General features: G+C 36.9%; 5 long non-coding RNA genes across 5 annotated transcripts; all 5 read right to left on the bottom strand.

Moving 5' to 3' along the window:
• Positions 1-184: 184 nt before the first annotated feature.
• On the bottom strand, positions 185-1,399 carry LOC141483837 (uncharacterized). The gene is made up of 2 exons (XR_012466317.1): positions 1,200-1,399; positions 185-1,121 (listed from the first exon to the last, which is right to left on the bottom strand). It is a non-coding gene; the product is annotated as an uncharacterized lncRNA (long non-coding RNA).
• A 1,457-nt stretch (positions 1,400-2,856) lies between these two features.
• LOC141483836 (uncharacterized) lies at positions 2,857-4,071 on the bottom strand. The gene is made up of 2 exons (XR_012466316.1): positions 3,872-4,071; positions 2,857-3,793 (listed from the first exon to the last, which is right to left on the bottom strand). It is a non-coding gene; the product is annotated as an uncharacterized lncRNA (long non-coding RNA).
• A 4,128-nt stretch (positions 4,072-8,199) lies between these two features.
• Positions 8,200-9,416, bottom strand: LOC141483835 (uncharacterized). Its single transcript, XR_012466315.1, has 2 exons — positions 9,215-9,416; positions 8,200-9,136 (listed from the first exon to the last, which is right to left on the bottom strand). It is a non-coding gene; the product is annotated as an uncharacterized lncRNA (long non-coding RNA).
• Positions 9,417-18,880: 9,464 nt separating this feature from the next.
• On the bottom strand, positions 18,881-20,305 carry LOC141483834 (uncharacterized). Its single transcript, XR_012466314.1, has 2 exons — positions 19,898-20,305; positions 18,881-19,819 (listed from the first exon to the last, which is right to left on the bottom strand). It is a non-coding gene; the product is annotated as an uncharacterized lncRNA (long non-coding RNA).
• A 1,247-nt stretch (positions 20,306-21,552) lies between these two features.
• On the bottom strand, positions 21,553-22,724 carry LOC141483833 (uncharacterized). The gene is made up of 2 exons (XR_012466313.1): positions 22,569-22,724; positions 21,553-22,490 (listed from the first exon to the last, which is right to left on the bottom strand). It is a non-coding gene; the product is annotated as an uncharacterized lncRNA (long non-coding RNA).
• Positions 22,725-23,386: the final 662 nt, after the last annotated feature.

Raw genomic sequence — 23,386 nt, 5'->3', positions numbered from 1 at the left:
TCGAATAGTTGAAGTGATGGGTGCAGAATGTATAGTATTCCCTCAGAATATTCGGGAAAGGAATGTATTGAAAATGGCTTTCATGGAGAAATGGAGAGGACAATTTGCTGTAGAAGGAATGAGGGTTAGAGATAGAATTATCTAGCAGTATTACCTGTTGTAATTTGTAGGAAATCGAACTGTAAACTCTACTGAACCAGGTTTTAATCATGAATATACAAACGATACATTTTATATGTATTAACAATGACATTAAAACTCATTCAATCAACAACGATTTCCAAGGAATCATAAAAACAAGATCAATCGAAATGAAGTGAACATGGATTACTTCAACACTCCCACTCTTTGTTCACTTCGAAGACGTTACCCACAGACCTTGTCGATTTGTTGAAAATTTTTCTCGTGGTAAGGGTTTGGTTAAAATATCTGCCAACTGGTTTTCTGATTGGGTGTAAACAACAGTGATATTTTTTTCGTTTGTGATGATCATTATAGCTCATCAAGTTTATAGCACTTCTATTATCAACAAAAAGTTCCGTTGGATTTGAAACGTCAACATCAATTTCTTTAAGCAACCTTCTCAACCATATTATTTCTCGTGCGGCATCCCAAGCTGCAATATATTCAGATTCTGTCGTGGATGTTGCAACACTTTTGTCGTTGAGATGTCCATGTAACTGGACAACCTGATAATAAAGTAACATAGCCAGTTGTTGAATATCTAGTATCAATGTCTCCTGCAAAATCTGCATCTGAATACGCTTTTAAATATTCGTTGCTCCCACCATTGTATAGAATTCCATAACTTTTAGTACCCTTTAGGTATCTGAAAATACGTTTGACTGCTTTCCAGTGCTGCTTTCCTGGATTTTCCAAATATCTGCTAACTCTGCTCACTGAGAATGATATATCTGGACGAGTGACAACCGCTAAAAACATGCTTCTCTGTACGGAATATTTTTCATATATTATTTTTCTTCCTCGTTTTGGGGGCTTTGAGCTGCATTCAGAATAACATTCATTGTGGAAGTCCATTTTGTGTCTCTTATGTGGTGGTTCCACATCATCTCTCTGGGGCATAGTCTTTGATGTTGACGGTCGGTTTATGTTCTTCAAACCTGCCCAAAAGGGGAAGAATATTAGTGTAGGATATATGCTTTTATGCCTATGTAGATGAATTCATTCTCTCAACCTACTGTAAGCTGGCGATATGGCTATATCTAAGGTAAAGTATAACTTCAAAACAGCGACGTCTCAAGTATCGAAGAGACATCCTCCTTTTTTCCTTGGGGAGCCTGGGTTCATTAAAGTCCCCTTAGAATTGAAACATTTGTGCTATAGGTGTAATATAATTTATATCTTATGAACATTTTGGTATTGTTTACAATTAGAAAAGTGAAATCTTCTCACATTTGAAACTTTGTGGCCTCAGGAGCTCAAGGCTCCTTGCCCTGCCAGTATTATAGGGGGAGTCCTATAATGACGGTTGAATAAAATTTATAAACTGACAGATAAATCAAGGGATTTGTTAACAAATTTGGAATCAACTGAGAAAGGTGTAGATGTTAGGGAAAGGAATTATGAATATTTTAACTGGATTCGAGTTTGATTCGATCGGTTACCGTTTACAGTTAATTTCCCGTTTTTGCAAACAACTATACAAGGATATATTCGAACGCATTAATTATATTCGAACACATATTCGAATCCCTTTAAGGATTCCGTGCTCCGACGGAACACGGAACGGTGAATTGACGACTTTGGTTCCGTGAATGTCTTGCCGCCGAAATTCAAAATTTGTTGTGATACTTTTGGTAGCCATTTGCTAATTTTCGAGTTTATGTCTAAACTTCTCGATTTTTCGGATTAATCAAGTATGATCATCTTTTATAAGAATAGGAAATTTTTATTCTTGGCATTTGGATGCTGGTAAAACATTCAACTCACTTGTTGGATTCAATTGCTTATGGAGAACAGAATCTTACTGATTTGAATTTTGGCTTCTTGGGACAAAAGTAAACCTATAGGCCACACGACACTACAGGCGAGTTGATATTTATCAACGGGACAACTCATATATTCAGAGAATGAGCTTGATCATTCTGTCCAGACTCCAGACGTATCGTCCCGGACATCACTTCCAGTGAACCGTTTCCATCTAATATGAATTGTTTCATTTTAGGCTTTCTTTCATCTGAATACCGCTTCCTCGTGTTAGTATTGCTATAAGACTAGGCATCCTTGCATGAATGCCTAATACAGTAGTAGCAGTAGTTAGTAGTTAACCGCTGTTGTACCGATCACAATTGTTGTACGGACAGAGCACTGCAGACCTAAGTTTGTAACTCTAAAACCATTCTTGTTCTGCAAGCCACCTTGAGGGAGACACACACATATAAGCTTAGTTATTAAGATAGGGACAAATAACTTATCAGAGACTAGATTTTTGATGCTTGATCTATTATCTCAACAAAGATTTATGTTCTTCAAACCTGCCCAAAAGGGGAAGAATATTAGTGTAGGATATATGCTTTTATGCCTATGTAGATGAATTCATTCTCTCGACCTACTGTAAGCTGGCGATATAGCTATAAAGGGGTGTTGGTGAGGAAACTTTTTTGCAGTTTGAGTCGAACTGCAGTTCATCGAGCAATACATGAAGTATCAATTCGAATAGTTGAAGTGATGGGTGCAGAATGTATAGTATTCCCTCAGAATATTCGGGAAAGGAATGTATTGAAAATGGCTTTCATGGAGAAATGGAGAGGACAATTTGCTGTAGAAGGAATGAGGGTTAGAGATAGAATTGTCTAGCAGTATTACCTGTTGTAATTTGTAGGAAATCGAACTGTAAACTCTACTGAACCAGGTTTTAATCATGAATATACAAACGATACATTTTATATGTATTAACAATGACATTAAAACTCATTCAATCAACAACGATTTCCAAGGAATCATAAAAACAAGATCAATCGAAATGAAGTGAACATGGATTACTTCAACACTCCCACTCTTTGTTCACTTCGAAGACGTTACCCACAGACCTTGTCGATTTGTTGAAAATTTTTCTCGTGGTAAGGGTTTGGTTAAAATATCTGCCAACTGGTTTTCTGATTGGGTGTAAACAACAGTGATATTTTTTTCGTTTGTGATGATCATTATAGCTCATCAAGTTTATAGCACATCTATTATCAACAAAAAGTTCCGTTGGATTTGAAACGTCAACATCAATTTCTTTAAGCAACCTTCTCAACCATATTATTTCTCGTGCGGCATCCCAAGCTGCAATATATTCAGATTCTGTCGTGGATGTTGCAACACTTTTGTCGTTGAGATGTCCATGTAACTGGACAACCTGATAATAAAGTAACATAGCCAGTTGTTGAATATCTAGTATCAATGTCTCCTGCAAAATCTGCATCTGAATACGCTTTTAAATATTCGTTGCTCCCACCATTGTATAGAATTCCATAACTTTTAGTACCCTTTAGGTATCTGAAAATACGTTTGACTGCTTTCCAGTGCTGCTTTCCTGGATTTTCCAAATATCTGCTAACTCTGCTCACTGAGAATGATATATCTGGACGAGTGACAACCGCTAAAAACATGCTTCTCTGTACGGAATATTTTTCATATATTATTTTTCTTCCTCGTTTTGGGGGCTTTGAGCTGCATTCAGAATAACATTCATTGTGGAAGTCCATTTTGTGTCTCTTATGTGGTGGTTCCACATCATCTCTCTGGGGCATAGTCTTTGATGTTGACGGTCGGTTTATGTTCTTCAAACCTGCCCAAAAGGGGAAGAATATTAGTGTAGGATATATGCTTTTATGCCTATGTAGATGAATTCATTCTCTCAACCTACTGTAAGCTGGCGATATGGCTATATCTAAGGTAAAGTATAACTTCAAAACAGCGACGTCTCAAGTATCGAAGAGACATCCTCCTTTTTTCCTTGGGGAGCCTGGGTTCATTAAAGTCCCCTTAGAATTGAAACATTTGTGCTATAGGTGTAATATAATTTATATCTTATGAACATTTTGGTATTGTTTACAATTAGAAAAGTGAAATCTTCTCACATTTGAAACTTTGTGGCCTCAGGAGCTCAAGGCTCCTTGCCCTGCCAGTATTATAGGGGGAGTCCTATAATGACGGTTGAATAAAATTTATAAACTGACAGATAAATCAAGGGATTTGTTAACAAATTTGGAATCAACTGAGAAAGGTGTAGATGTTAGGGAAAGGAATTATGAATATTTTAACTGGATTCGAGTTTGATTCGATCGGTTACCGTTTACAGTTAATTTCCCGTTTTTGCAAACAACTATACAAGGATATATTCGAACGCATTAATTATATTCGAACACATATTCGAATCCCTTTAAGGATTCCGTGCTCCGACGGAACACGGAACGGTGAATTGACGACTTTGGTTCCGTGAATGTCTTGCCGCCGAAATTCAAAATTTGTTGTGATACTTTTGGTAGCCATTTGCTAATTTTCGAGTTTATGTCTAAACTTCTCGATTTTTCGGATTAATCAAGTATGATCATCTTTTATAAGAATAGGAAATTTTCATTCTTGGCATTTGGATGCTGGTAAAACATTCAACTCACTTGTTGGATTCAATTGCTTATGGAGAACAGACTCTTACTGATTTGAATTTTGGCTTCTTGGGACAAAAGTAAACCTATAGGCCACACGACACTACAGGCGAGTTGATATTTATCAACGGGACAACTCATATATTCAGAGAATGAGCTTGATCATTCTGTCCAGACTCCAGACGTATCGTCCCGGACATCACTTCCAGTGAACCGTTTCCATCTAATATGAATTGTTTCATTTTAGGCTTTCCTTCATCTGAATACCGCTTCCTCGTGTTAGTATTGCTATAAGACTAGACATCCTTGCATGAATGCCTAATACAGTAGTAGCAGTAGTTAGTAGTTAACCGCTGTTGTACCGATCACAATTGTTGTACGGACAGAGCACTGCAGACCTAAGTTTGTAACTCTAAAACCATTCTTGTTCTGCAAGCCACCTTGAGGGAGACACACACATATAAGCTTAGTTATTAAGATAGGGACAAATAACTTATCAGAGACTAGAATTTTGATGCTTGATCTATTATCTCAACAAAGATTTATGTTCTTCAAACCTGCCCAAAAGGGGAAGAATATTAGTGTAGGATATATGCTTTTATGCCTATGTAGATGAATTCATTCTCTCGACCTACTGTAAGCTGGCGATATAGCTATAAAGGGGTGTTGGTGAGGAAACTTTTTTGCAGTTTGAGTCGAACTGCAGTTCATCGAGCAATACATGAAGTATCAATTCGAATAGTTGAAGTGATGGGTGCAGAATGTATAGTATTCCCTCAGAATATTCGGGAAAGGAATGTATTGAAAATGGCTTTCATGGAGAAATGGAGAGGACAATTTGCTGTAGAAGGAATAAGGGTTAGAGATAGAATTGTCTAGCAGTATTACCTGTTGTAATTTGTAGGAAATCGAACTGTAAACTCTACTGAACCAGGTTTTAATCATGAATATACAAACGATACATTTTATATGTATTAACAATGACATTAAAACTCATTCAATCAACAACGATTTCCAAGGAATCATAAAAACAAGATCAATCGAAATGAAGTGAACATGGATTACTTCAACACTCCCACTCTTTGTTCACTTCGAAGACGTTACCCACAGACCTTGTCGATTTGTTGAAAATTTTTCTCGTGGTAAGGGTTTGGTTAAAATATCTGCCAACTGGTTTTCTGATTGGGTGTAAACAACAGTGATATTTTTTTCGTTTGTGATGATCATTATAGCTCATCAAGTTTATAGCACTTCTATTATCAACAAAAAGTTCCGTTGGATTTGAAACGTCAACATCAATTTCTTTAAGCAACCTTCTCAACCATATTATTTCTCGTGCGGCATCCCAAGCTGCAATATATTCAGATTCTGTCGTGGATGTTGCAACACTTTTGTCGTTGAGATGTCCATGTAACTGGACAACCTGATAATAAAGTAACATAGCCAGTTGTTGAATATCTAGTATCAATGTCTCCTGCAAAATCTGCATCTGAATACGCTTTTAAATATTCGTTGCTCCCACCATTGTATAGAATTCCATAACTTTTAGTACCCTTTAGGTATCTGAAAATACGTTTGACTGCTTTCCAGTGCTGCTTTCCTGGATTTTCCAAATATCTGCTAACTCTGCTCACTGAGAATGATATATCTGGACGAGTGACAACCGCTAAAAACATGCTTCTCTGTACGGAATATTTTTCATATATTATTTTTCTTCCTCGTTTTGGGGCTTTGAGCTGCATTCAGAATAACATTCATTGTGGAAGTCCATTTTGTGTCTCTTATGTGGTGGTTCCACATCATCTCTCTGGGGCATAGTCTTTGATGTTGACGGTCGGTTTATGTTCTTCAAACCTGCCCAAAAGGGGAAGAATATTAGTGTAGGATATATGCTTTTATGCCTATGTAGATGAATTCATTCTCTCAACCTACTGTAAGCTGGCGATATAGCTATATCTAAGGTAAAGTATAACTTCAAAACAGCGACGTCTCAAGTATCGAAGAGACATCCTCCTTTTTTCCTTGGGGAGCCTGGGTTCATTAAAGTCCCCTTAGAATTGAAACATTTGTGCTATAGGTGTAATATAATTTATATCTTATGAACATTTTGGTATTGTTTACAATTAGAAAAGTGAAATCTTCTCACATTTGAAACTTTGTGGCCTCAGGAGCTCAAGGCTCCTTGCCCTGCCAGTATTATAGGGGGAGTCCTATAATGACGGTTGAATAAAATTTATAAACTGACAGATAAATCAAGGGATTTGTTAACAAATTTGGAATCAACTGAGAAAGGTGTAGATGTTAGGGAAAGGAATTATGAATATTTTAACTGGATTCGAGTTTGATTCGATCGGTTACCGTTTACAGTTAATTTCCCGTTTTTGCAAACAACTATACAAGGATATATTCGAACGCATTAATTATATTCGAACACATATTCGAATCCCTTTAAGGATTCCGTGCTCCGACGGAACACGGAACGGTGAATTGACGACTTTGGTTCCGTGAATGTCTTGCCGCCGAAATTCAAAATTTGTTGTGATACTTTTGGTAGCCATTTGCTAATTTTCGAGTTTATGTCTAAACTTCTCGATTTTTCGGATTAATCAAGTATGATCATCTTTTATAAGAATAGGAAATTTTCATTCTTGGCATTTGGATGCTGGTAAAACATTCAACTCACTTGTTGGATTCAATTGCTTATGGAGAACAGAATCTTACTGATTTGAATTTTGGCTTCTTGGGACAAAAGTAAACCTATAGGCCACACGACACTACAGGCGAGTTGATATTTATCAACGAGACAACTCATATATTCAGAGAATGAGCTTGATCATTCTGTCCAGACTCCAGACGTATCGTCCCGGACATCACTTCCAGTGAACCGTTTCCATCTAATATGAATTGTTTCATTTTAGGCTTTCCTTCATCTGAATACCGCTTCCTCGTGTTAGTATTGCTATAAGACTAGACATCCTTGCATGAATGCCTAATACAGTAGTAGCAGTAGTTAGTAGTTAACCGCTGTTGTACCGATCACAATTGTTGTACGGACAGAGCACTGCAGACCTAAGTTTGTAACTCTAAAACCATTCTTGTTCTGCAAGCCACCTTGAGGGAGACACACACATATAAGCTTAGTTATTAAGATAGGGACAAATAACTTATCAGAGACTAGATTTTTGATGCTTGATCTATTATCTCAACAAAGATTTATGTTCTTCAAACCTGCCCAAAAGGGGAAGAATATTAGTGTAGGATATATGCTTTTATGCCTATGTAGATGAATTCATTCTCTCGACCTACTGTAAGCTGGCGATATAGCTATAAAGGGGTGTTGGTGAGGAAACTTTTTTGCAGTTTGAGTCGAACTGCAGTTCATCGAGCAATACATGAAGTATCAATTCGAATAGTTGAAGTGATGGGTGCAGAATGTATAGTATTCCCTCAGAATATTCGGGAAAGGAATGTATTGAAAATGGCTTTCATGGAGAAATGGAGAGGACAATTTGCTGTAGAAGGAATGAGGGTTAGAGATAGAATTGTCTAGCAGTATTACCTGTTGTAATTTGTAGGAAATCGAACTGTAAACTCTACTGAACCAGGTTTTAATCATGAATATACAAACGATACATTTTATATGTATTAACAATGACATTAAAACTCATTCAATCAACAACGATTTCCAAGGAATCATAAAAACAAGATCAATCGAAATGAAGTGAACATGGATTACTTCAACACTCCCACTCTTTGTTCACTTCGAAGACGTTACCCACAGACCTTGTCGATTTGTTGAAAATTTTTCTCGTGGTAAGGGTTTGGTTAAAATATCTGCCAACTGGTTTTCTGATTGGGTGTAAACAACAGTGATATTTTTTTCGTTTGTGATGATCATTATAGCTCATCAAGTTTATAGCACTTCTATTATCAACAAAAAGTTCCGTTGGATTTGAAACGTCAACATCAATTTCTTTAAGCAACCTTCTCAACCATATTATTTCTCGTGCGGCATCCCAAGCTGCAATATATTCAGATTCTGTCGTGGATGTTGCAACACTTTTGTCGTTGAGATGTCCATGTAACTGGACAACCTGATAATAAAGTAACATAGCCAGTTGTTGAATATCTAGTATCAATGTCTCCTGCAAAATCTGCATCTGAATACGCTTTTAAATATTCGTTGCTCCCACCATTGTATAGAATTCCATAACTTTTAGTACCCTTTAGGTATCTGAAAATACGTTTGACTGCTTTCCAGTGCTGCTTTCCTGGATTTTCCAAATATCTGCTAACTCTGCTCACTGAGAATGATATATCTGGACGAGTGACAACCGCTAAAAACATGCTTCTCTGTACGGAATATTTTTCATATATTATTTTTCTTCCTCGTTTTGGGGGCTTTGAGCTGCATTCAGAATAACATTCATTGTGGAAGTCCATTTTGTGTCTCTTATGTGGTGGTTCCACATCATCTCTCTGGGGCATAGTCTTTGATGTTGACGGTCGGTTTATGTTCTTCAAACCTGCCCAAAAGGGGAAGAATATTAGTGTAGGATATATGCTTTTATGCCTATGTAGATGAATTCATTCTCTCAACCTACTGTAAGCTGGCGATATAGCTATATCAAAGGTAAAGTATAACTTCAAAACAGCGACGTCTCAAGTATCGAAGAGACATCCTCCTTTTTTCCTTGGGGAGCCTGGGTTCATTAAAGTCCCCTTAGAATTGAAACATTTGTGCTATAGGTGTAATATAATTTATATCTTATGAACATTTTGGTATTGTTTACAATTAGAAAAGTGAAATCTTCTCACATTTGAAACTTTGTGGCCTCAGGAGCTCAAGGCTCCTTGCCCTGCCAGTATTATGGGGGAGTCCTATAATAACGGTTGAATAAAATTTATAAACTGACAGATAAATCAAGGGATTTGTTAACAAATTTGGAATCAACTGAGAAAGGTGTAGATGTTAGGGAAAGGAATTATGAATATTTTAACTGGATTCGAGTTTGATTCGATCGGTTACCGTTTACAGTTAATTTCCCGTTTTTGCAAACAACTATACAAGGATATATTCGAACGCATTAATTATATTCGAACACATATTCGAATCCCTTTAAGGATTCCGTGCTCCGACGGAACACGGAACGGTGAATTGACGACTTTGGTTCCGTGAATGTCTTGCCGCCGAAATTCAAAATTTGTTGTGATACTTTTGGTAGCCATTTGCTAATTTTCGAGTTTATGTCTAAACTTCTCGATTTTTCGGATTAATCAAGTATGATCATCTTTTATAAGAATAGGAAATTTTCATTCTTGGCATTTGGATGCTGGTAAAACATTCAACTCACTTGTTGGATTCAATTGCTTATGGAGAACAGAATCTTACTGATTTGAATTTTGGCTTCTTGGGACAAAAGTAAACCTATAGGCCACACGACACTACAGGCGAGTTGATATTTATCAACGGGACAACTCATATATTCAGAGAATGAGCTTGATCATTCTGTCCAGACTCCAGACGTATCGTCCCGGACATCACTTCCAGTGAACCGTTTCCATCTAATATGAATTGTTTCATTTTAGGCTTTCTTTCATCTGAATACCGCTTCCTCGTGTTAGTATTGCTATAAGACTAGACATCCTTGCATGAATGCCTAATACAGTAGTAGCAGTAGTTAGTAGTTAACCGCTGTTGTACCGATCACAATTGTTGTACGGACAGAGCACTGCAGACCTAAGTTTGTAACTCTAAAACCATTCTTGTTCTGCAAGCCACCTTGAGGGAGACACACACATATAAGCTTAGTTATTAAGATAGGGACAAATAACTTATCAGAGACTAGATTTTTGATGCTTGATCTATTATCTCAACAAAGATTTATGTTCTTCAAACCTGCCCAAAAGGGGAAGAATATTAGTGTAGGATATATGCTTTTATGCCTATGTAGATGAATTCATTCTCTCGACCTACTGTAAGCTGGCGATATAGCTATAAAGGGGTGTTGGTGAGGAAACTTTTTTGCAGTTTGAGTCGAACTGCAGTTCATCGAGCAATACATGAAGTATCAATTCGAATAGTTGAAGTGATGGTGCAGAATGTATAGTATTCCCTCAGAATATTCGGGAAAGGAATGTATTGAAAATGGCTTTCATGGAGAAATGGAGAGGACAATTTGCTGTAGAAGGAATGAGGGTTAGAGATAGAATTGTCTAGCAGTATTACCTGTTGTAATTTGTAGGAAATCGAACTGTAAACTCTACTGAACCAGGTTTTAATCATGAATATACAAACGATACATTTTATATGTATTAACAATGACATTAAAACTCATTCAATCAACAACGATTTCCAAGGAATCATAAAAACAAGATCAATCGAAATGAAGTGAACATGGATTACTTCAACACTCCCACTCTTTGTTCACTTCGAAGACGTTACCCACAGACCTTGTCGATTTGTTGAAAATTTTTCTCGTGGTAAGGGTTTGGTTAAAATATCTGCCAACTGGTTTTCTGATTGGGTGTAAACAACAGTGATATTTTTTTCGTTTGTGATGATCATTATAGCTCATCAAGTTTATAGCACTTCTATTATCAACAAAAAGTTCCGTTGGATTTGAAACGTCAACATCAATTTCTTTAAGCAACCTTCTCAACCATATTATTTCTCGTGCGGCATCCCAAGCTGCAATATATTCAGATTCTGTCGTGGATGTTGCAACACTTTTGTCGTTGAGATGTCCATGTAACTGGACAACCTGATAATAAAGTAACATAGCCAGTTGTTGAATATCTAGTATCAATGTCTCCTGCAAAATCTGCATCTGAATACGCTTTTAAATATTCGTTGCTCCCACCATTGTATAGAATTCCATAACTTTTAGTACCCTTTAGGTATCTGAAAATACGTTTGACTGCTTTCCAGTGCTGCTTTCCTGGATTTTCCAAATATCTGCTAACTCTGCTCACTGAGAATGATATATCTGGACGAGTGACAACCGCTAAAAACATGCTTCTTCTGTACGGAATATTTTTCATATATTATTTTTCTTCCTCGTTTTGGGGGCTTTGAGCTGCATTCAGAATAACATTCATTGTGGAAGTCCATTTTGTGTCTCTTATGTGGTGGTTCCACATCATCTCTCTGGGGCATAGTCTTTGATGTTGACGGTTGGTTTATGTTCTTCAAACCTGCCCAAAAGGGGAAGAATATTAGTGTAGGATATATGCTTTTATGCCTATGTAGATGAATTCATTCTCTCAACCTACTGTAAGCTGGCGATATAGCTATATCAAAGGTAAAGTATAACTTCAAAACAGCGACGTCTCAAGTATCGAAGAGACATCCTCCTTTTTTCCTTGGGGAGCCTGGGTTCATTAAAGTCCCCTTAGAATTGAAACATTTGTGCTATAGGTGTAATATAATTTATATCTTATGAACATTTTGGTATTGTTTACAATTAGAAAAGTGAAATCTTCTCACATTTGAAACTTTGTGGCCTCAGGAGCTCAAGGCTCCTTGCCCTGCCAGTATTATAGGGGGAGTCCTATAATGACGGTTGAATAAAATTTATAAACTGACAGATAAATCAAGGGATTTGTTAACAAATTTGGAATCAACTGAGAAAGGTGTAGATGTTAGGGAAAGGAATTATGAATATTTTAACTGGATTCGAGTTTGATTCGATCGGTTACCGTTTACAGTTAATTTCCCGTTTTTGCAAACAACTATACAAGGATATATTCGAACGCATTAATTATATTCGAACACATATTCGAATCCCTTTAAGGATTCCGTGCTCCGACGGAACACGGAACGGTGAATTGACGACTTTGGTTCCGTGAATGTCTTGCCGCCGAAATTCAAAATTTGTTGTGATACTTTTGGTAGCCATTTGCTAATTTTCGAGTTTATGTCTAAACTTCTCGATTTTTCGGATTAATCAAGTATGATCATCTTTTATAAGAATAGGAAATTTTCATTCTTGGCATTTGGATGCTGGTAAAACATTCAACTCACTTGTTGGATTCAATTGCTTATGGAGAACAGAATCTTACTGATTTGAATTTTGGCTTCTTGGGACAAAAGTAAACCTATAGGCCACACGACACTACAGGCGAGTTGATATTTATCAACGAGACAACTCATATATTCAGAGAATGAGCTTGATCATTCTGTCCAGACTCCAGACGTATCGTCCCGGACATCACTTCCAGTGAACCGTTTCCATCTAATATGAATTGTTTCATTTTAGGCTTTCTTTCATCTGAATACCGCTTCCTCGTGTTAGTATTGCTATAAGACTAGACATCCTTGCATGAATGCCTAATACAGTAGTAGCAGTAGTTAGTAGTTAACCGCTGTTGTACCGATCACAATTGTTGTACGGACAGAGCACTGCAGACCTAAGTTTGTAACTCTAAAACCATTCTTGTTCTGCAAGCCACCTTGAGGGAGACACACACATATAAGCTTAGTTATTAAGATAGGGACAAATAACTTATCAGAGACTAGATTTTGATGCTTGATCTATTATCTCAACAAAGATTTATGTTCTTCAAACCTGCCCAAAAGGGAAGAATATTAGTGTAGGATATATGCTTTTATGCCTATGTAGATGAATTCATTCTCTCGACCTACTGTAAGCTGGCGATATAGCTATAAAGGGGTGTTGGTGAGGAAACTTTTTTGCAGTTTGAGTCGAACTGCAGTTCATCGAGCAATACATGAAGTATCAATTCGAATAGTTGAAGTGATGGGTGCAGAATGTATAGTATTCCCTCAGAATATTCGGGAAAGGAATGTATTGAAAATGGCTTTCATGGAGAAATGGAGAGGACAATTTGCTGTAGAAGGAATGAGGGTTAGAGATAGAATTGTCTAGCAGTATTACCTGTTGTAATTTGTAGGAAATCGAACTGTAAACTCTACTGAACCAGGTTTTAATCATGAATATACAAACGATACATTTTATATGTATTAACAATGACATTAAAACTCATTCAATCAACAACGATTTCCAAGGAATCATAAAAACAAGATCAATCGAAATGAAGTGAACATGGATTACTTCAACACTCCCACTCTTTGTTCACTTCGAAGACGTTACCCACAGACCTTGTCGATTTGTTGAAAATTTTTCTCGTGGTAAGGGTTTGGTTAAAATATCTGCCAACTGGTTTTCTGATTGGGTGTAAACAACAGTGATATTTTTTTCGTTTGTGATGATCATTATAGCTCATCAAGTTTATAGCACTTCTATTATCAACAAAAAGTTCCGTTGGATTTGAAACGTCAACATCAATTTCTTTAAGCAACCTTCTCAACCATATTATTTCTCGTGCGGCATCCCAAGCTGCAATATATTCAGATTCTGTCGTGGATGTTGCAACACTTTTGTCGTTGAGATCCATGTAACTGGACAACCTGATAATAAAGTAACATAGCCAGTTGTTGAATATCTAGTATCAATGTCTCCTGCAAAATCTGCATCTGAATACGCTTTTAAATATTCGTTGCTCCCACCATTGTATAGAATTCCATAACTTTTAGTACCCTTTAGGTATCTGAAAATACGTTTGACTGCTTTCCAGTGCTGCTTTCCTGGATTTTCCAAATATCTGCTAACTCTGCTCACTGAGAATGATATATCTGGACGAGTGACAACCGCTAAAAACATGCTTCTCTGTACGGAATATTTTTCATATATTATTTTTCTTCCTCGTTTTGGGGCTTTGAGCTGCATTCAGAATAACATTCATTGTGGAAGTCCATTTTGTGTCTCTTATGTGGTGGTTCCACATCATCTCTCTGGGGCATAGTCTTTGATGTTGACGGTCGTTTTTATGTTCTTCAAACCTGCCCAAAAGGGGAAGAATATTAGTGTAGGATATATGCTTTTATGCCTATGTAGATGAATTCATTCTCTCAACCTACTGTAAGCTGGCGATATAGCTATATCAAAGGTAAAGTATAACTTCAAAACAGCGACGTCTCAAGTATCGAAGAGACATCCTCCTTTTTTCCTTGGGGAGCCTGGGTTCATTAAAGTCCCCTTAGAATTGAAACATTTGTGCTATAGGTGTAATATAATTTATATCTTATGAACATTTTGGTATTGTTTACAATTAGAAAAGTGAAATCTTCTCACATTTGAAACTTTGTGGCCTCAGGAGCTCAAGGCTCCTTGCCCTGCCAGTATTATAGGGGGAGTCCTATAATGACGGTTGAATAAAATTTATAAACTGACAGATAAATCAAGGGATTTGTTAACAAATTTGGAATCAACTGAGAAAGGTGTAGATGTTAGGGAAAGGAATTATGAATATTTTAACTGGATTCGAGTTTGATTCGATCGGTTACCGTTTACAGTTAATTTCCCGTTTTTGCAAACAACTATACAAGGATATATTCGAACGCATTAATTATATTCGAACACATATTCGAATCCCTTTAAGGATTCCGTGCTCCGACGGAACACGGAACGGTGAATTGACGACTTTGGTTCCGTGAATGTCTTGCCGCCGAAATTCAAAATTTGTTGTGATACTTTTGGTAGCCATTTGCTAATTTTCGAGTTTATGTCTAAACTTCTCGATTTTTCGGATTAATCAAGTATGATCATCTTTTATAAGAATAGGAAATTTTTATTCTTGGCATTTGGATGCTGGTAAAACATTCAACTCACTTGTTGGATTCAATTGCTTATGGAGAACAGAATCTTACTGATTTGAATTTTGGCTTCTTGGGACAAAAGTAAACCTATAGGCCACACGACACTACAGGCGAGTTGATATTTATCAACGGGACAACTCATATATTCAGAGAATGAGCTTGATCATTCTGTCCAGACTCCAGACGTATCGTCCCGGACATCACTTCCAGTGAACCGTTTCCATCTAATATGAATTGTTTCATTTTAGGCTTTCCTTCATCTGAATACCGCTTCCTCGTGTTAGTATTGCTATAAGACTAGACATCCTTGCATGAATGCCTAATACAGTAGTAGCAGTAGTTAGTAGTTAACCGCTGTTGTACCGATCACAATTGTTGTACGGACAGAGCACTGCAGACCTAAGTTTGTAACTCTAAAACCATTCTTGTTCTGCAAGCCACCTTGAGGGAGACACACACATATAAGCTTAGTTATTAAGATAGGGACAAATAACTTATCAGAGACTAGATTTTTGATGCTTGATCTATTATCTCAACAAAGATTTATGTTCTTCAAACCTGCCCAAAAGGGGAAGAATATTAGTGTAGGATATATGCTTTTATGCCTATGTAGATGAATTCATTCTCTCGACCTACTGTAAGCTGGCGATATAGCTATAAAGGGGTGTTGGTGAGGAAACTTTTTTGCAGTTTGAGTCGAACTGCAGTTCATCGAGCAATACATGAAGTATCAATTCGAATAGTTGAAGTGATGGGTGCAGAATGTATAGTATTCCCTCAGAATATTCGGGAAAGGAATGTATTGAAAATGGCTTTCATGGAGAAATGGAGAGGACAATTTGCTGTAGAAGGAATGAGGGTTAGAGATAGAATTGTCTAGCAGTATTACCTGTTGTAATTTGTAGGAAATCGAACTGTAAACTCTACTGAACCAGGTTTTAATCATGAATATACAAACGATACATTTTATATGTATTAACAATGACATTAAAACTCATTCAATCAACAACGATTTCCAAGGAATCATAAAAACAAGATCAATCGAAATGAAGTGAACATGGATTACTTCAACACTCCCACTCTTTGTTCACTTCGAAGACGTTACCCACAGACCTTGTCGATTTGTTGAAAATTTTTCTCGTGGTAAGGGTTTGGTTAAAATATCTGCCAACTGGTTTTCTGATTGGGTGTAAACAACAGTGATATTTTTTTCGTTTGTGATGATCATTATAGCTCATCAAGTTTATAGCACTTCTATTATCAACAAAAAGTTCCGTTGGATTTGAAACGTCAACATCAATTTCTTTAAGCAACCTTCTCAACCATATTATTTCTCGTGCGGCATCCCAAGCTGCAATATATTCAGATTCTGTCGTGGATGTTGCAACACTTTTGTCGTTGAGATGTCCATGTAACTGGACAACCTGATAATAAAGTAACATAGCCAGTTGTTGAATATCTAGTATCAATGTCTCCTGCAAAATCTGCATCTGAATACGCTTTTAAATATTCGTTGCTCCCACCATTGTATAGAATTCCATAACTTTTAGTACCCTTTAGGTATCTGAAAATACGTTTGACTGCTTTCCAGTGCTGCTTTCCTGGATTTTCCAAATATCTGCTAACTCTGCTCACTGAGAATGATATATCTGGACGAGTGACAACCGCTAAAAACATGCTTCTCTGTACGGAATATTTTTCATATATTATTTTCTTCCTCGTTTTGGGGCTTTGAGCTGCATTCAGAATAACATTCATTGTGGAAGTCCATTTTGTGTCTCTTATGTGGTGGTTCCACATCATCTCTCTGGGGCATAGTCTTTGATGTTGACGTTGGTTTATGTTCTTCAAACCTGCCCAAAAGGGGAAGAATATTAGTGTAGGATATATGCTTTTATGCCTATGTAGATGAATTCATTCTCTCAACCTACTGTAAGCTGGCGATATAGCTATATCAAAGGTAAAGTATAACTTCAAAACAGCGACGTCTCAAGTATCGAAGAGACATCCTCCTTTTTTCCTTGGGGAGCCTGGGTTCATTAAAGTCCCCTTAGAATTGAAACATTTGTGCTATAGGTGTAATATAATTTATATCTTATGAACATTTTGGTATTGTTTACAATTAGAAAAGTGAAATCTTCTCACATTTGAAACTTTGTGGCCTCAGGAGCTCAAGGCTCCTTGCCCTGCCAGTATTATAGGGGGAGTCCTATAATGACGGTTGAATAAAATTTATAAACTGACAGATAAATCAAGGGATTTGTTAACAAATTTGGAATCAACTGAGAAAGGTGTAGATGTTAGGGAAAGGAATTATGAATATTTTAACTGGATTCGAGTTTGATTCGATCGGTTACCGTTTACAGTTAATTTCCCGTTTTTGCAAACAACTATACAAGGATATATTCGAACGCATTAATTATATTCGAACACATATTCGAATCCCTTTAAGGATTCCGTGCTCCGACGGAACACGGAACGGTGAATTGACGACTTTGGTTCCGTGAATGTCTTGCCGCCGAAATTCAAAATTTGTTGTGATACTTTTGGTAGCCATTTGCTAATTTTCGAGTTTATGTCTAAACTTCTCGATTTTTCGGATTAATCAAGTATGATCATCTTTATAAGAATAGGAAATTTTCATTCTTGGCATTTGGATGCTGGTAAAACATTCAACTCACTTGTTGGATTCAATTGCTTATGGAGAACAGAATCTTACTGATTTGAATTTTGGCTTCTTGGGACAAAAGTAAACCTATAGGCCACACGACACTACAGGCGAGTTGATATTTATCAACGAGACAACTCATATATTCAGAGAATGAGCTTGATCATTCTGTCCAGACTCCAGACGTATCGTCCCGGACATCACTTCCAGTGAACCGTTTCCATCTAATATGAATTGTTTCATTTTAGGCTTTCTTTCATCTGAATACCGCTTCCTCGTGTTAGTATTGCTATAAGACTAGACATCCTTGCATGAATGCCTAATACAGTAGTAGCAGTAGTTAGTAGTTAACCGCTGTTGTACCGATCACAATTGTTGTACGGACAGAGCACTGCAGACCTAAGTTTGTAACTCTAAAACCATTCTTGTTCTGCAAGCCACCTTGAGGGAGACACACACATATAAGCTTAGTTATTAAGATAGGGACAAATAACTTATCAGAGACTAGATTTTTGATGCTTGATCTATTATCTCAACAAAGATTTATGTTCTTCAAACCTGCCCAAAAGGGGAAGAATATTAGTGTAGGATATATGCTTTTATATGCCTATGTAGATGAATTCATTCTCTCGACCTACTGTAAGCTGGCGATATAGCTATAAAGGGGTGTTGGTGAGGAAACTTTTTTGCAGTTTGAGTCGAACTGCAGTTCATCGAGCAATACATGAAGTATCAATTCGAATAGTTGAAGTGATGGGTGCAGAATGTATAGTATTCCCTCAGAATATTCGGGAAAGGAATGTATTGAAAATGGCTTTCATGGAGAAATGGAGAGGACAATTTGCTGTAGAAGGAATGAGGGTTAGAGATAGAATTGTCTAGCAGTATTACCTGTTGTAATTTGTAGGAAATCGAACTGTAAACTCTACTGAACCAGGTTTTAATCATGAATATACAAACGATACATTTTATATGTATTAACAATGACATTAAAACTCATTCAATCAACAACGATTTCCAAGGAATCATAAAAACAAGATCAATCAATCGAAATGAAGTGAACATGGATTACTTCAACACTCCCACTCTTTGTTCACTTCGAAGACGTTACCCACAGACCTTGTCGATTTGTTGAAAATTTTCTCGTGGTAAGGGTTTGGTTAAAATATCTGCCAACTGGTTTTCTGATTGGGTGTAAACAACAGTGATATTTTTTTCGTTTGTGATGATCATTATAGCTCATCAAGTTTATAGCACTTCTATTATCAACAAAAAGTTCCGTTGGATTTGAAACGTCAACATCAATTTCTTTAAGCAACCTTCTCAACCATATTATTTCTCGTGCGGCATCCCAAGCTGCAATATATTCAGATTCTGTCGTGGATGTTGCAACACTTTTGTCGTTGAGATGTCCATGTAACTGGACAACCTGATAATAAAGTAACATAGCCAGTTGTTGAATATCTAGTATCAATGTCTCCTGCAAAATCTGCATCTGAATACGCTTTTAAATATTCGTTGCTCCCACCATTGTATAGAATTCCATAACTTTTAGTACCCTTTAGGTATCTGAAAATACGTTTGACTGCTTTCCAGTGCTGCTTTCCTGGATTTTCCAAATATCTGCTAACTCTGCTCACTGAGAATGATATATCTGGACGAGTGACAACCGCTAAAAACATGCTTCTCTGTACGGAATATTTTTCATATATTATTTTTCTTCCTCGTTTTGGGGCTTTGAGCTGCATTCAGAATAACATTCATTGTGGAAGTCCATTTTGTGTCTCTTATGTGGTGGTTCCACATCATCTCTCTGGGGCATAGTCTTTGATGTTGACGGTTGGTTTATGTTCTTCAAACCTGCCCAAAAGGGGAAGAATATTAGTGTAGGATATATGCTTTTATGCCTATGTAGATGAATTCATTCTCTCAACCTACTGTAAGCTGGCGATATAGCTATATCAAAGGTAAAGTATAACTTCAAAACAGCGACGTCTCAAGTATCGAAGAGACATCCTCCTTTTTTCCTTGGGGAGCCTGGGTTCATTAAAGTCCCCTTAGAATTGAAACATTTGTGCTATAGGTGTAATATAATTTATATCTTATGAACATTTTGGTATTGTTTACAATTAGAAAAGTGAAATCTTCTCACATTTGAAACTTTGTGGCCTCAGGAGCTCAAGGCTCCTTGCCCTGCCAGTATTATAGGGGGAGTCCTATAATAACGGTTGAATAAAATTTATAAACTGACAGATAAATCAAGGGATTTGTTAACAAATTTGGAATCAACTGAGAAAGGTGTAGATGTTAGGGAAAGGAATTATGAATATTTTAACTGGATTCGAGTTTGATTCGATCGGTTACCGTTTACAGTTAATTTCCCGTTTTTGCAAACAACTATACAAGGATATATTCGAACGCATTAATTATATTCGAACACATATTCGAATCCCTTTAAGGATTCCGTGCTCCGACGGAACACGGAACGGTGAATTGACGACTTTGGTTCCGTGAATGTCTTGCCGCCGAAATTCAAAATTTGTTGTGATACTTTTGGTAGCCATTTGCTAATTTTCGAGTTTATGTCTAAACTTCTCGATTTTCGGATTAATCAAGTATGATCATCTTTTATAAGAATAGGAAATTTTTATTCTTGGCATTTGGATGCTGGTAAAACATTCAACTCACTTGTTGGATTCAATTGCTTATGGAGAACAGAATCTTACTGATTTGAATTTTGGCTTCTTGGGACAAAAGTAAACCTATAGGCCACACGACACTACAGGCGAGTTGATATTTATCAACGAGACAACTCATATATTCAGAGAATGAGCTTGATCATTCTGTCCAGACTCCAGACGTATCGTCCCGGACATCACTTCCAGTGAACCGTTTCCATCTAATATGAATTGTTTCATTTTAGGCTTTCTTTCATCTGAATACCGCTTCCTCGTGTTAGTATTGCTATAAGACTAGACATCCTTGCATGAATGCCTAATACAGTAGTAGCAGTAGTTAGTAGTTAACCGCTGTTGTACCGATCACAATTGTTGTACGGACAGAGCACTGCAGACCTAAGTTTGTAACTCTAAAACCATTCTTGTTCTGCAAGCCACCTTGAGGGAGACACACACATATAAGCTTAGTTATTAAGATAGGGACAAATAACTTATCAGAGACTAGATTTTTGATGCTTGATCTATTATCTCAACAAAGATTTATGTTCTTCAAACCTGCCCAAAAGGGGAAGAATATTAGTGTAGGATATATGCTTTTATGCCTATGTAGATGAATTCATTCTCTCGACCTACTGTAAGCTGGCGATATAGCTATAAAGGGTGTTGGTGAGGAAACTTTTTTGCAGTTTGAGTCGAACTGCAGTTCATCGAGCAATACATGAAGTATCAATTCGAATAGTTGAAGTGATGGGTGCAGAATGTATAGTATTCCCTCAGAATATTCGGGAAAGGAATGTATTGAAAATGGCTTTCATGGAGAAATGGAGAGGACAATTTGCTGTAGAAGGAATGAGGGTTAGAGATAGAATTGTCTAGCAGTATTACCTGTTGTAATTTGTAGGAAATCGAACTGTAAACTCTACTGAACCAGGTTTTAATCATGAATATACAAACGATACATTTTATATGTATTAACAATGACATTAAAACTCATTCAATCAACAACGATTTCCAAGGAATCATAAAAACAAGATCAATCGAAATGAAGTGAACATGGATTACTTCAACACTCCCACTCTTTGTTCACTTCGAAGACGTTACCCACAGACCTTGTCGATTTGTTGAAAATTTTTCTCGTGGTAAGGGTTTGGTTAAAATATCTGCCAACTGGTTTTCTGATTGGGTGTAAACAACAGTGATATTTTTTTCGTTTGTGATGATCATTATAGCTCATCAAGTTTATAGCACTTCTATTATCAACAAAAAGTTCCGTTGGATTTGAAACGTCAACATCAATTTCTTTAAGCAACCTTCTCAACCATATTATTTCTCGTGCGGCATCCCAAGCTGCAATATATTCAGATTCTGTCGTGGATGTTGCAACACTTTTGTCGTTGAGATGTCCATGTAACTGGACAACCTGATAATAAAGTAACATAGCCAGTTGTTGAATATCTAGTATCAATGTCTCCTCGCAAAATCTGCATCTGAATACGCTTTTAAATATTCGTTGCTCCCACCATTGTATAGAATTCCATAACTTTTAGTACCCTTTAGGTATCTGAAAATACGTTTGACTGCTTTCCAGTGCTGCTTTCCTGGATTTTCCAAATATCTGCTAACTCTGCTCACTGAGAATGATATATCTGGACGAGTGACAACCGCTAAAAACATGCTTCTCTGTACGGAATATTTTTCATATATTATTTTTCTTCCTCGTTTTGGGGGCTTTGAGCTGCATTCAGAATAACATTCATTGTGGAAGTCCATTTTGTGTCTCTTATGTGGTGGTTCCACATCATCTCTCTGGGGCATAGTCTTTGATGTTGACGGTTGGTTTATGTTCTTCAAACCTGCCCAAAAGGGGAAGAATATTAGTGTAGGATATATGCTTTTATGCCTATGTAGATGAATTCATTCTCTCAACCTACTGTAAGCTGGCGATATAGCTATATCAAAGGTAAAGTATAACTTCAAAACAGCGACGTCTCAAGTATCGAAGAGACATCCTCCTTTTTTCCTTGGGGAGCCTGGGTTCATTAAAGTCCCCTTAGAATTGAAACATTTGTGCTATAGGTGTAATATAATTTATATCTTAGAACTTTTGGTATTGTGGTATTGTTTACAATTAGAAAAGTGAAATCTTCTCACATTTGAAACTTTGTGGCCTCAGGAGCTCAAGGCTCCTGCCCTGCCAGTATTATAGGGGGAGTCCTATAATGACGGTTGAATAAAATTTATAAACTGACAGATAAATCAAGGGATTTGTTAACAAATTTGGAATCAACTGAGAAAGGTGTAGATGTTAGGGAAAGGAATTATGAATATTTTAACTGGATTCGAGTTTGATTCGATCGGTTACCGTTTACAGTTAATTTCCCGTTTTTGCAAACAACTATACAAGGATATATTCGAACGCATTAATTATATTCGAACACATATTCGAATCCCTTTAAGGATTCCGTGCTCCGACGGAACACGGAACGGTGAATTGACGACTTTGGTTCCGTGAATGTCTTGCCGCCGAAATTCAAAATTTGTTGTGATACTTTTGGTAGCCATTTGCTAATTTTCGAGTTTATGTCTAAACTTCTCGATTTTTCGGATTAATCAAGTATGATCATCTTTTATAAGAATAGGAAATTTTTATTCTTGGCATTTGGATGCTGGTAAAACATTCAACTCACTTGTTGGATTCAATTGCTTATGGAGAACAGAATCTTACTGATTTGAATTTTGGCTTCTTGGG

This window comes from Leptinotarsa decemlineata, unplaced genomic scaffold (genome assembly GCF_025532065.1).
Source record: "Leptinotarsa decemlineata unplaced genomic scaffold, Ldec_3_MD MMD2_tig00004307_RagTag_RagTag, whole genome shotgun sequence".
Lineage (NCBI taxonomy): Eukaryota > Metazoa > Arthropoda > Insecta > Coleoptera > Chrysomelidae > Leptinotarsa > Leptinotarsa decemlineata.
The sequence above is the reverse complement of the archived record's forward strand: the minus strand, read 5'-3'. Positions and strand labels throughout refer to the sequence as shown.